The 12140-nt window shown below is 43.0% G+C and overlaps 1 protein-coding gene across 4 annotated transcripts in view; it reads right to left on the bottom strand.

Annotated features, from left to right (window-relative positions):
• The window catches only part of TMEM241 (transmembrane protein 241), a 115864-nt gene that overhangs the window by 71748 nt on the left and 31976 nt on the right, over positions 1-12140 (bottom strand). The gene's annotated exons all lie outside the window — the stretch shown is intronic.

Below are 12140 nucleotides of genomic sequence, written 5' to 3'. Positions count from 1 at the left end.
TACAGGAGCCCTGAGAAATTAATATAAGGAAAGACAAGATGGCGGCCTGAACTTGGTAGTGGCAGTGACAACGGAGAGTGTCCACATTAAGGAAATATTTAGGAGACTGAGCTGAGGTAAATATTTGAATAACCAGAATCAACTTTGCACCAAAAAGAAAAAAAAAAAAAGAGGAAGGAAAAACGATACTAAAAAACCTAACACTCTGGACGTTTATTAAGGTACACAGAGCACCCACTACATGTTTACAATCGCTGGGCTGTTTGCTAAGAATGGCTGTCTCTCCTAATTTGGTGGCTAATCTTGACCCAGTGAACAAGAAGAATTAAAGGGCATGGGATTTTGTTATTGTCTCTGTTGTTGATGATGATAGCAATATTTCCTGAAAGGCATAAAAAGATCGAGCATAGGTGAAACTAAGCCTAGGCTAACCTTAGTTTGCTCCTCTGGGGATAACAATACCTACAACACAGAGCGCCTGGGAGGAATGATAGAAGTAGGTAAACAACCTAGATTAGTGGCACGGGAGCACTGAGTGAAAGGTGGTCCGTATTAACAGGTAGCCTGCCCTCAGCAGCCTCGACAGAGAACCCTGAGCAGGGACATCGTTCCAGCTTGGAAAACCTACTTAAGATCATGCCGCTCGCCTACTTCCAGATGGATCTAGTCTTTATCTTTTTGGAGGATATATTTTTACCTTGTTTTTAAAACTCTCATAACTTTGTAGCTCTGCCCTATTTTAGTATTTTGTTCTAACTTGCACTATTTTATTTCTTTTGGAGTTCTGGCCTTCTATTTCCTGCCTTTGTAACATTTCTACTCTTAATTTATCTTTCATTAAAAGTGCAACTCAATCTAGTTTTTCTCCTTTTAAAATTACACTTTATAAAATTAAATAACTAATAAAGTCATACTTTAACAATTAAAGTATCCAATTAAAAATGGGCAGAAGACATGAACAGACATTTCTCTAAAGAAGATCTACAGATGGGCAACAGACACATGAAAAGACGCTCAACGTCACTCATCATCAGGGAAATGCAAATCAAAACTACAATGAGATCTCACCTCACACCTGTCAGAATGGCTAAACTCAAGAAGACAAGAAACAACAGGTGTTGGCAAGGAAGTGGATTAAAAGGAACCCTCATGCACCATTGGTGGGAATGCAGACTGGTGTAGCCACCCTGGTAAACAGTATGGAGGTTCCTCAAAAAGTTAAAAATAGAATTACTCTATGATCCAGCAATCACACTACTGGGTATTTACCCCCAAAATACTAAAACACTAATTCAAAGAGACACATGCACCTCCAATTACAATATCTAAATTATGGAAGCAGTCCAAGTGCAGATGAATAAAGAAGAGATGGTATATATATATATATATATATATATATGTATACATACATACATACATATACATACACACACAATGGAACATTACTCAGCCATCAAAAAGAATGAAATCTTGTCATTTGCAACAACATGGATGGAGCTAGAGAGCATAATGCTAAGGGAGGTAAGTCAGTCAGAGAAACAAATACCATATGATTTTGCTCACATGCAGAATTTAAGAAACAAAAAAAAGGGAAAAAAAGAGACAAACATAGAAGCCGACACTTAAGTACAGAGAACAAACTGACCAGAAGGCACGTGGGGATGGGGGAGAGGATGAGGGAAATAGGTGATGGGGATTAAGGAGTGCACCTGCGAGGAGCACCAGGCGATGTAGGAGACTGCTGAATCACTATATTGTCCACCAGAAACTAATACAACACAGTATGTTGACCACACTGGAATTAAAAAAAAATTTTTTTTTAAAGATTTTATTTATTTGACAGAGAGAGAGAGATCACAAGTAGACAGAGAGGCAGGCAGAGAGAGAGAGGGAAGCAGGCTCCCGGCTGAGCAGAGAGCCTGATGTGGGGCTCGATCCCAGGACCCTGAGATCATGACCTGAGCCGAAGGCAGAGGCTTTAACCCACTGAGCCACCCAGGCGCCCCAAGAATTAAAATTTTTTTAAAAAGTGAAGTTAAAAAAATCATACTTTATTTTTATTATATCCTAATTTTTCATTTGTCTTTTGTGCTTTTTATTCCTCTTAAGTTTTTATATTCTGAATTAACTTTTATGTATTTTAACATGGTTAAAGAGATTTTTTTTTAACTGGCTCAATGCATTAGCCCTATGTTTGGCAAACTTAGGGCCTGGCCTTCCAGTTCTTGGCTTTAGAAGATAGAAAAGAAAATCTTGGACAGGTTAATTATGTGTACATGAAAATGAATACAAAAGGGCGACCTGGATGCTATTTATTTAAAATTAAGACCTTTTTAAAAATGCTTTTGGGGGCGCCTGGGTAGCTGAACTTGCTGAACGCTCACGGCCGGTTTAGGGCTCCCGTGCAGGCTTCTCTAACCGCAGACCCCATGCTCCTAACCTCAGTGCTATGATACCCCAATTACGGCAAGCCCACCAAGGCAGCCTTTTAGCCCTACAACTGTCCATCAAGTCCAGGAGGACTGGTAGGTTCTAAATCCCACCAGTCTGCTTCCTCCAGTAAGAATCCTGGTATGATCTAAAATTGGTGAACTCAGAGTAAACTCTGTGACAGGTTTTAAAGGATAGCTTCCATTTTTACTTTAACAAATTTAAATCTGGATTTCTTAAGCCATTTTTCTACTGAGAAGCTAGCAGGCTTTAGAAACAGTCATTCTTCAACTGACCATCTCAGCCTCCATAAAGGTCTATGAAAAACAACGATTAACGCAGTTTGCAAACTTTAATTACTGATTTTCCTTGGCCTCTAACTCTGTACAAGTCCCTGTCTATAAACTGTGCCATCCATTCAGGACACCCCAGAGTGAGTGATTCTTTTAGGAAACCTGCCCTTTAAAAAAAAAAAAGCAAAGAAAGAATGGGGCACCTGGGTGGCTCAGCGGGTTGAGGCCTCTGCCTTCAGCTTGGGTCATGCTCCCAGGGTCCTGGGATTGAGCCCCACATCGGGCTCTCTACTCAGAAGGGAGCCTGCTTCCCCCTCTCTCTCTGCCTGCCTCTGCCTACTTGTGATCTGTCGGTCAAATAAATAAATAAAATCTTAAAAAAAAAAAAGAAAACCTGCCCTTTATTATCTTACAAAGTGAGGTTCAGCAGAACTTATGTTAAATCAGACCAAAGTTCTGAGAAGTTATGATAGCCATAATAATAGCTAAGATATACTGAGTGCTTATTATGTGCTAGCTGTTATTCTAACTGCTTTTGCATACTTAGTTGTCATAATAACTCTACGAGGTAGATACTATTAACATTCCCATTAAACAGATGAGAAAATGGAGGAATATACTTCGGTTCTCTTTTTTTTTTTTTTTTTAAGATTTTATTTATTTATTTGACAGACAGAGATCACAGGTAGGCAGAGAGAGAGGGGAAGGCTCCCTGCTGAGCAGAGAGCCCGATGTGGGGCTCGATCCCAGGACCCTGGGATAGAGCCCGATGTGGGGCTCGATTCCAGGACCCTGGGATCATGACCTGAGCGGAAGGCAGAGGCTTTAACCCACTGAGCCACCCAGGCACCCCTGGTTCTCTTTTTTAACCTGCCTCTTAATAATCTGAAAACCAGGGGCACCTGGGTGGCTCAGTGGGTTAGAACCTCTGCCTTCGGCTCAGGTCATGATCCCAGGGTCCTGGGATTGAGCCCCGCATCAAGCCCCACATTGGGCTCTCTGCTCGGCAGGGAGTCTGCTTCCTTTCCTCTCTCTGTGTGCTTCTCTGCCTACTTGTGATCTCTATCAAATAAATAAATAAAATCTTTTAAAAAAATCTGAAAACCACTTTTAGAAAACCTATATACTTGTTTGCTGCTAAAGAGAACAGAAACGTAAATATGTTCTTCCATGTTGTATACCCTAAACCACAAAAGGTCATCAGGAAAAATGGCCAAGATCAACTACTGTAAAGCCCATATCATCATTACAAAATGTAATTAATCAAATTCAACTACACTGCAGGCCAATCATTTAGTTACTTAGGGGCACAGTTTGCAAATAATTTTAGATTCCATTAGCTTAAAAATTCAACATCTTATCCATGTCCCATTGGACATTTTTCTCTGGCTGGGAAGAGAAATTGGCATCTATTACTTACAATTTTTCATTATTCCCATGCTTTCCAGAATGGAAAATTCTGAGGCCTTGATTATTATTTGTTCAGGTGTTCGGCCTGAGTTAGAACAGTTTTCTATGGAAAATCCTGACCCTGTGCACAGGCACAGCCATGGGTCACTGCAGACGCCGACACCCCCCCCCCCCCCACCACCCCTCCCCGCCAGCCTTTTCCAAGCAGAGTCCTGGGACTGGCTTCTTAATTTTTGTAAAAGAATGTCAATCCTATCTTCTCTTTGGGTGATTTTTAGATATGTAGGTGTGGGCTTAATCTACAAGACTGCACTCCAGGCGGGGAGTCGTTGGCTACCCAATTTTTATCAGAAGCATGCGCACTGGAAACGATGTTCCCGGAGGGTTGCCTGAGAGCAGTCTTCGAAGGGAGCCAGATAAGCAGGGTATCTATTTTAGCCCCAGACAACTGCTCCACTGAACTTTTCTATTTCATCATGCACCCAGAAATGCTCTAAGAAACCAGGCGGTCACTGTGTTTTCTTATAAGGGTGTTATCAGAGACCCTGCCTCACTAAGTGGCCCAGCCCACCTTTTTTGAGGACTCAGAACCTGAGAGCAAGGAAGCTTTGCTCTTCTTCAGCAATGACCTCACCCTTGTTTTTCTTGAAAGTTTTTAAATCTGAAGATTGTTGACACATAATGTTACATTAGTTTTGGGTGTACAACACAGTGAGTCAACACTGCTGTATGTTACACTCTGCATGACAGGTGTAGCAATGACCTCCACTCTTACAAGCACTGATGAGAGTCTTGGAACTTTTTTATTTGTTAGTTTTAAAAATATTTCATTTATTTATTTGAGAGAGACAGACAGAATATGAGCAGGGGGAGGGGCAGAGGGAGAAGCAGTCTTGTAACTTTATGATTTGGCTAGAGAATGCTGAAAATTGAATTCAGACCCCATCTGCATTTATTTTGTAGGATATTACACCATAAATTTCTATGTGCTAAGTCTCTCCGTGGCCTCGTCTAGTTCTTCTATTATTCTGTACCTAGATTTCTTGTAAATTTCTGTTCTTAAAAAATGTCTATTTGGGGGACGTCTGGGTGGCTCAGTCGCTGGGCATAGGCCTTCAGCTCGGGATCAAGCCCCACATCCAGCTCCCTGCTTGGCGGAGAGTTCTCCCTCTCCTGCTCCCCCTGCTTGTGTTCCCTCTCTGTGTCTCTCTCTGTCAAATAAATTTTTAAAATCCTTAAAAAAATTATCTATTATGAGGTGCCTGGATGGCTCAGTCAGTCAAGCATCGGCATCTTGATCTCAGCTCAGGTCTTGATCTCGGGGCTGGGGGGCAGTTCAGGCCCTATGTTGGGCTCCATGCTGGGTGTGGAGTCTACATAAAAAATGTCTATCTTAATTTAATTATTCAAGTCACCACCCATCCTTTTTGGAGGATGGTGAGGTATTCAAATAAGTACACCTACATATCCATGAATATATTCTAAGTTGACTTGTGTGAGTTAAATTTAAGTGTTTATTTACATTAATCTTAGGACTGTCAAGGCAAAGCCCCTGAGCGCAGAGGACCAGCCTCCCCTCCTGGCAGTGTATCTCCAGAATGAGTTTGGAAGCCATCTCTGTCGTTCATTTGTTCATCACCTCAAGTAGCTGGTCTGTGTCTGATGGGCCTTACTGTGCAAGATATTTACATCATGGGGCACCTGGGTGGCTCAGTGGGTTAAAGCCCCTGCCTTTGGCTCAGGTCGTGATCCCAGAGTCCTGGGATTGAGCCCCACATTGGGCTCTCTGCCCAGCGGGGAGCCTGCTTCCTCCTCTCTCTCTCTCTCTCTGCCTGCTTCTCTGCCTACTTGAGATCTCGGTCTGTCAAAGAAATAAATAAAATCTTTAAAAAAAAAAAAGAAAGAAAGAAAGAAAGAAACAACATCTTAAATTACCAAGGATTCTTCCACCTCGGTGAGATGCCTGGGGGTAAGAAAAGGCTGAAGGGATGGCAGCGTGTTCCAGCTCATTCACTTGGGGCATAAATGTACAGGCCAGAACAGAGGGCAGACTGGCCTGCTCTCAGTGAATTGTTATTTTTCTCATACTTTTTACACGAGTGCATAGAACTGAACGAGTTAAGCCAAATGTGCACATCCTACGGCACCCAAAGGAATTCTGAGTGAAGCAAGTGAGAACCTGCTATCATCCCCTCCTCTTCATATAACCCTTTAAACTGAGGTAAAATTTACACATAAAATGTACCATTTTAAGCATTTTTAGGTATACGGTTCAGTGGTATTAAGTACATTCACAGTGCTGTGCAATCATCATCGCCCTCTAGCTCCAGAACTCTTTCAACTTGCAAAACTCAAACTCTGTCCCCATTAAATAGTAACCCCTCATTCTCTCCTCCCTCCCAGGCAAGCACCATTCTACTTTCGGTCTCTACGATTTGACCATTCTAAGCACCTCAGAAGAGGGATCATTTAGTATTTGTCCTGTCGTGACTGGCTCGTTTCACTTCACATAATGTCCTCGAAGTTCATCTGCAGTGTTACATGGGTCAGAATCTCCTTCCTTCTTAAGGTTAAATAGTATTCCACTGCCTGCATCCTTCCCCCATCCGTGGATACTTGGGTTGCTTCCAGCTTTTGGCTACTGTAAATAATGCTGCCATTAACACAGGGGTACAAATACCTGTTCAACTCCCTGCTTTCAATTTTTTGGAGTATGAACCCAGAAGTGAAATTGCTGGATCATAGAATAAGTCCATTTTTAATTTTTTGAGGACCATCCTAGTGTTTTCCTGAGCAGCTGTGCCAGTGTACATTCCCAGCAGTGCCCAAGGGTTCTACTTTCTCCACATCTTTCCCAACACCGGTTATTTTCTGGGTTTCTAAGGACAGCCATCCTAATGGGTGTGAAGTAGTACCTCATAATCATTTTGATTTGCATTTCCCTAATGATTAATGACGCTGAGCATCTTTTCCTGGGCTTATTAGCCATCTGTACATCTTCTTTAAGTCCTTTGGCCATTTTTGAACTGGATTGGTTTTCGTTGTTGAGTTGAGGACTTCTCTATATTCTGGATAGTAATCCCTGTCGAATGACAGAACTAAAACAATTTAGTAACGAGTCTGATGTCCCTCATTCAAGGGAAAACAATCCTTGGATTAGAGGAGTATGGCACCTCAGAAGAAGTGGAGCCCTCTTCCCAAGGGGGGCTGGGAAAAAAATGAGCTTTATGAAGCATGAGAAGCGGCAACGGGGAAATGCCATGAATGGCTGGGATGGTGTATCTACTTTATTTAGGACAATCAGGAAACAAGGAGGTATAAAACCCAGAGCTGCCTTGGCGTTTTGGGACTGGTTGTTTGGATGTATTGTGTTTCTGGTCAAGCGGAGCATTTCCAGGAATGCTGAAGTCTGCTTTGCTGACTTAGCACCCCAGAAAGGAGGAGCTCCATCTTTGGCCTAAAATTTTATTTCCACATCCCCTGGCAGATGATTTGCAAATACTTTCTTCCATTTGGTGGGTTGCCTTTTTAACTCCGCTGACAGTGGCCTTTGACGCACCAAAGTTTTTAATTTTGATGAAGTCCAATGTGTCTATTTTTTCTTTTGTTGCCTGCATCTTTGGTGCTGTACCTGAGAAATCATTGCCAAATCTAACGTCATAAAGTTTCCCCCTCGGAGCCCTGTTTTAGTAAGTTATTTAATATAGGTTATGGAAAATATCATCTTTAAATTTTTATTTATTTATTATTTTAGAGAAAGAAAGAGAACGGGGTAGTGGGAGGGGCTGAGGGAGAGAATCCCAAGTGAACTCTCCACTGAGGGGGCCTCAGTCTCACGACCCTGAGATCATGACCTGAGCCGAAATCAAGAGTCAGATACTTAACTGACTAAACCACCCAGGCACCCTGAGACCATCTCCTTTAGATTGAGCAAGAAGATAACTGAAATCCAGATGGAGCGTTTACTATTTTGCCACTGAGCCCACACCTTAAAAAGTAATCCTTGCAAACGGACTCTGGTGTGCTCTGGGAAGAAAACAACAGGAAAGAGAAGGAGAGCTACCTCAAATGAGCAGTACCAGCGAAGGTTAGCAGAAGACTCTCCATTTTACATCAACAGTGACATTCTTTTCCTTTGCAGATCCAAATTCCTTCATGCAATTTTTGAGCCAAACAAATGAGGAGGGGACTCATGGGCTCCAGTTTGCTTAACTAATTTGCTCCATCTGGGTTTATTATCCGTGTGTGTTTCCTCACCAACATCCCAGCCAATCTCCATCACAATGCGTGGAGTGAGCATCATGCTCATGGAAGGCAAACCTTGACAACAGTTAGGGAAGGACCAAGATCAAAGGGCTGGGTGAGAACCAAGAGCAGTCCTGTCAAGATGCCTTAACTCAGATTTGCAGAGTCCTGCACTAAGGACCCTGGCTTCCCTGAAGCAAGAAAATGACACGGTTCAAGCAGCCGGATCACCACCACCAGGATGGCCTCCCGCTGGCAACCTCACTAATGTCTGACTTTGCACATCTGTTCTAAAAACACTCACCAGCACAGGCTGTGAGGCAATCCTGTCTAGCTGACCTGGCTTTGGCTGGGAAATTACAAGAGTGTTAATGACTGGTCGAGGTCATACTGACCCTCCAAAGACTGACACTCATGTCATTAGAGCAATCATCACTGGGACCTTATTCAGCATAGGATAGCTGGAGAAGCTGACCCAAGTGAGCCCAAGTAGAAGGGACAGCAAATACACGGTTCCTCTTTACTCCCCCCAGCCCAGTCCTCATGGGCTGACCTCCCCCAGTGGATATGATTTGGAGGGGGAAGAGGGTAACTTTTTAGAAATGAACGGTTGCAGTTGGACAGGCTTGGGTTGACACCTCCATTTTAACATTTATGTGCTGTTGACCTTTGCCAAATAATTTGGATCTCAGTTTTCTCATCTTTAAGGGGAAGTAATTAAGTCTGACTTCATACATCATGAAGAGGGGCGATGGAAAGTGCCTGGGACATACTAACACCTCAAGGTCAGGAACCATCTCTTATTTGTCGTTAAGCACCTGGCACACAGCAGATCCCTGATAAATATCTCCTGAATGGATAGCCCCAAGACTAGCCTCCTTCCCTTAACTCTGTACGCCAGGCCATTCGGTTGTGAGATGGAAAAATCAGTAAAGAATTTTCCCTGCTGTGCCTTTCCAGAGTTAAACCTGCTTCCTCTTAGGAGTTGCACATCAGAAGAGAGCTTCAAAATCTTGTCAGATAAAGGAGGGCTTTATGGAGCAGAACTCCAGAGAAAGTGTTCTGCATAACAATACACCCACGGCTTTTAACAGAGCACTTTCCTCCAATTCCTTGTCGATTCATTAAACTGACAGCTTGCCACCGGCATATTGATGCCTGTTTTCTATCTAACACAAGCTGTATGAGTGCCTTGTGTTTAACCGACTCTATAAATTTGTAAGCAATTATATAAAAACAAAAAACTCAGAAAACAAAGGAAAGATGCTGGGCTGTTATTTCACTCAAAAACAATAATGACGGGGCGCCTGGGTGGCTCAGTGGGTTAAATCCTCTGCCTTCGGCTCAGGTCATGACCTCAGGGTCCTGGGATCGAGCCCCAAATCGGGCTCTCTGCTCAGCGGGGAGGCTGCTTCTTCCTCTCTCTCTGCCTGCCTCTCTGCCTACTTGTGATCTCTGTCTGTCAAATAAATAAATAAAATCTTAAAAAAAAAACAATAATGACTACCTCTTTTCTGTACTCCTCCCACTCTCATTGGGTATATTGGGGTTTGGGTTGTTTTCCCTTTGCTCAAAGAGTTTGAATTGCAGCAGCTTCTTCTCACCCTTTAAAGAAGACTGTGCCTTAGGCCAGGGGCACTGATGGTACCAGTCCTCCCCCAAAATAAGGAGCTCAAGCCAAAAGGTAAATCAGTGCACTGCTTCCTTCTTTAAAAAGTCTGGCTATGAAAAAAAAAAATGTCAGCTCAACTAAACAGTGTGTTTAGTGCCAAAGGTGATGTACATTCTGGCACGATCTCCTTATGGACAGCTAACAGAGCTCCCAGACTGACACCACGAGGGGATCACACTTCAAGAAGCATAGTTCTTAGTTACAGAACATCCCATCTGCCTGACGGTGTACTGGACCAACCTTTACAATGGACTTCTGAGGGATTTTAGGCCACCTAGTATCCTAATCCCTTCTTTTGGTGAAGCATCCTGGTATCAAGGATCTGCCAGCCCCGCTCTCAGTCTCTGCAGCCACAGTGAGTGGTCCAGGAACACTGGGACCCAGGGCCGACCAATCAGCATAATTCCATCTTCCTGGTGAGCTTTCAGACCTGGGAAGGACGGTGGTCCTACTGATGTGTTCAGAGTGAATCCTGAGATTCCTGCAAGACTACGAGAAGAGTCTCCTGCCGTCAGACTTCATGTTGTGAGGATGTGAGCCTAGAGTCAACAACACCCGTGAGGGGAGAGCCTGGCTGTGGAATGGAGCAAAGATAGCGCAGAACTGAAAGACAGACAAAACTGGGTTCTGAGAACGTCACTGGACCCCCCTGGATCAAGCCTTGCCTGATTTACAGCTTTTCAATTCTAGGAACCAGTTCATTTCCGTTTTGCTTAGAATAGTTTATGAGCTTTCTATAACTTGTAACTAAAAGAGTCTAAAGTTACGCCTGACTGCTCTACCGTGGGCTATTCTAAAATCCACATACGCTGGCCCTAAAGAGACAAATCTGAAAAGGCAAAAGGTCTGGGGTCAGGGGAGCTGCCACGAGCTGGGGCACACTTTCCACACCTGAGTTCTTCCTCTGTCAGGTGATTAGCGTCTGCCTCTTCCTCTGCCTGTCAGGTGACTGAGAATCACATAAAAAGGTACAGAGGAAATCACTATGGAAACATACAAAAAAAGCACTGTACAAACAAAAAATACTGTTATTATTAGCACAACAATAGTTATTCAAACTTCAAAATTCTGGCATCTGTAACTAACTCTCAGATCCCATAAGAAATTTTCAAAGCCTTTGAACGAGAACACATTGTTTTTCAAGTGAACGAACATAGCGGGTGAAAAGAAGAGAGGCAAACCAAGAAACACTCTTTACTATAAAGAACGCACTGCTGCTTACCCGAGGGGAGGAGCCTGGGGGGACGAGTTATATCGGTAATGGGGATTAAGTTGTGCACCTGTTGTGACGAGCACCAGGCTGTTGTATGAAGTGTTGAATCACTAAATTCTTCATCTGAAACTACTACTACTATGGATGTTAACTAAGTGGGATTTAAATTAAAACTTTGAAAAAAATGCATTGTTTTTACCAACACCTGTGTTCTGCTCTACGAGGGGGAGCGCCCTCTGCAGGCCAGAGGGTGTAAAGCGAGGCCGCAGACAGGGAAGTGGACAGAAAAGAAGGGGCAGCCGAAGCCAGTGCAGGTCTCCGGCTCTGGGCTGAGCACAGCTAAGCGCGGTGGGTCATTTCTGGGGCCCAGGACGTTTCTCCCCCATGGGATACATCATCCGATGACTCAAGCTTATGAATCACAAAAGAAAAATTATGATTTAATCACCACTAGTAACTCTTAAGCACTATTTTGCAAACTTCAGGGTTGTCCTAACAATAATACTGTTGTGCAGGTAGGCGGATTTGGTGTTTGTTTTAATGTTTCCATATATGAGACCTAAGAGTCCAACATAACACCAGACTTTGCATAAAAAGACTAAACTGTTGCACAAAATTTGCATTTTCCCAAAAGTCAGAACCCAATCCTTTTCTGATAAAGACAGTATGAGCAGTCAGGGTACAAGACAGAAAGAGCTATTACTGGCTTTTAAACCTCATTCTGAGTCTCTGGCCAATGGCAGTATCAACGGATTCTCTTTTGATAGAAAACATAACCCAATTTTTGTATTTTCATATAAGGTAACTGGAAGAAGTTTATCTTTTTTTTTTTAAGATTTTATTTATTCATTTGACAGAGAGAGATCACAAGTAGGCA

Source organism: Lutra lutra, chromosome 12, assembly GCF_902655055.1.
Source record: "Lutra lutra chromosome 12, mLutLut1.2, whole genome shotgun sequence".
NCBI lineage: Eukaryota > Metazoa > Chordata > Mammalia > Carnivora > Mustelidae > Lutra > Lutra lutra.
This window is presented reverse-complemented; position numbering and strand designations above follow the sequence as displayed.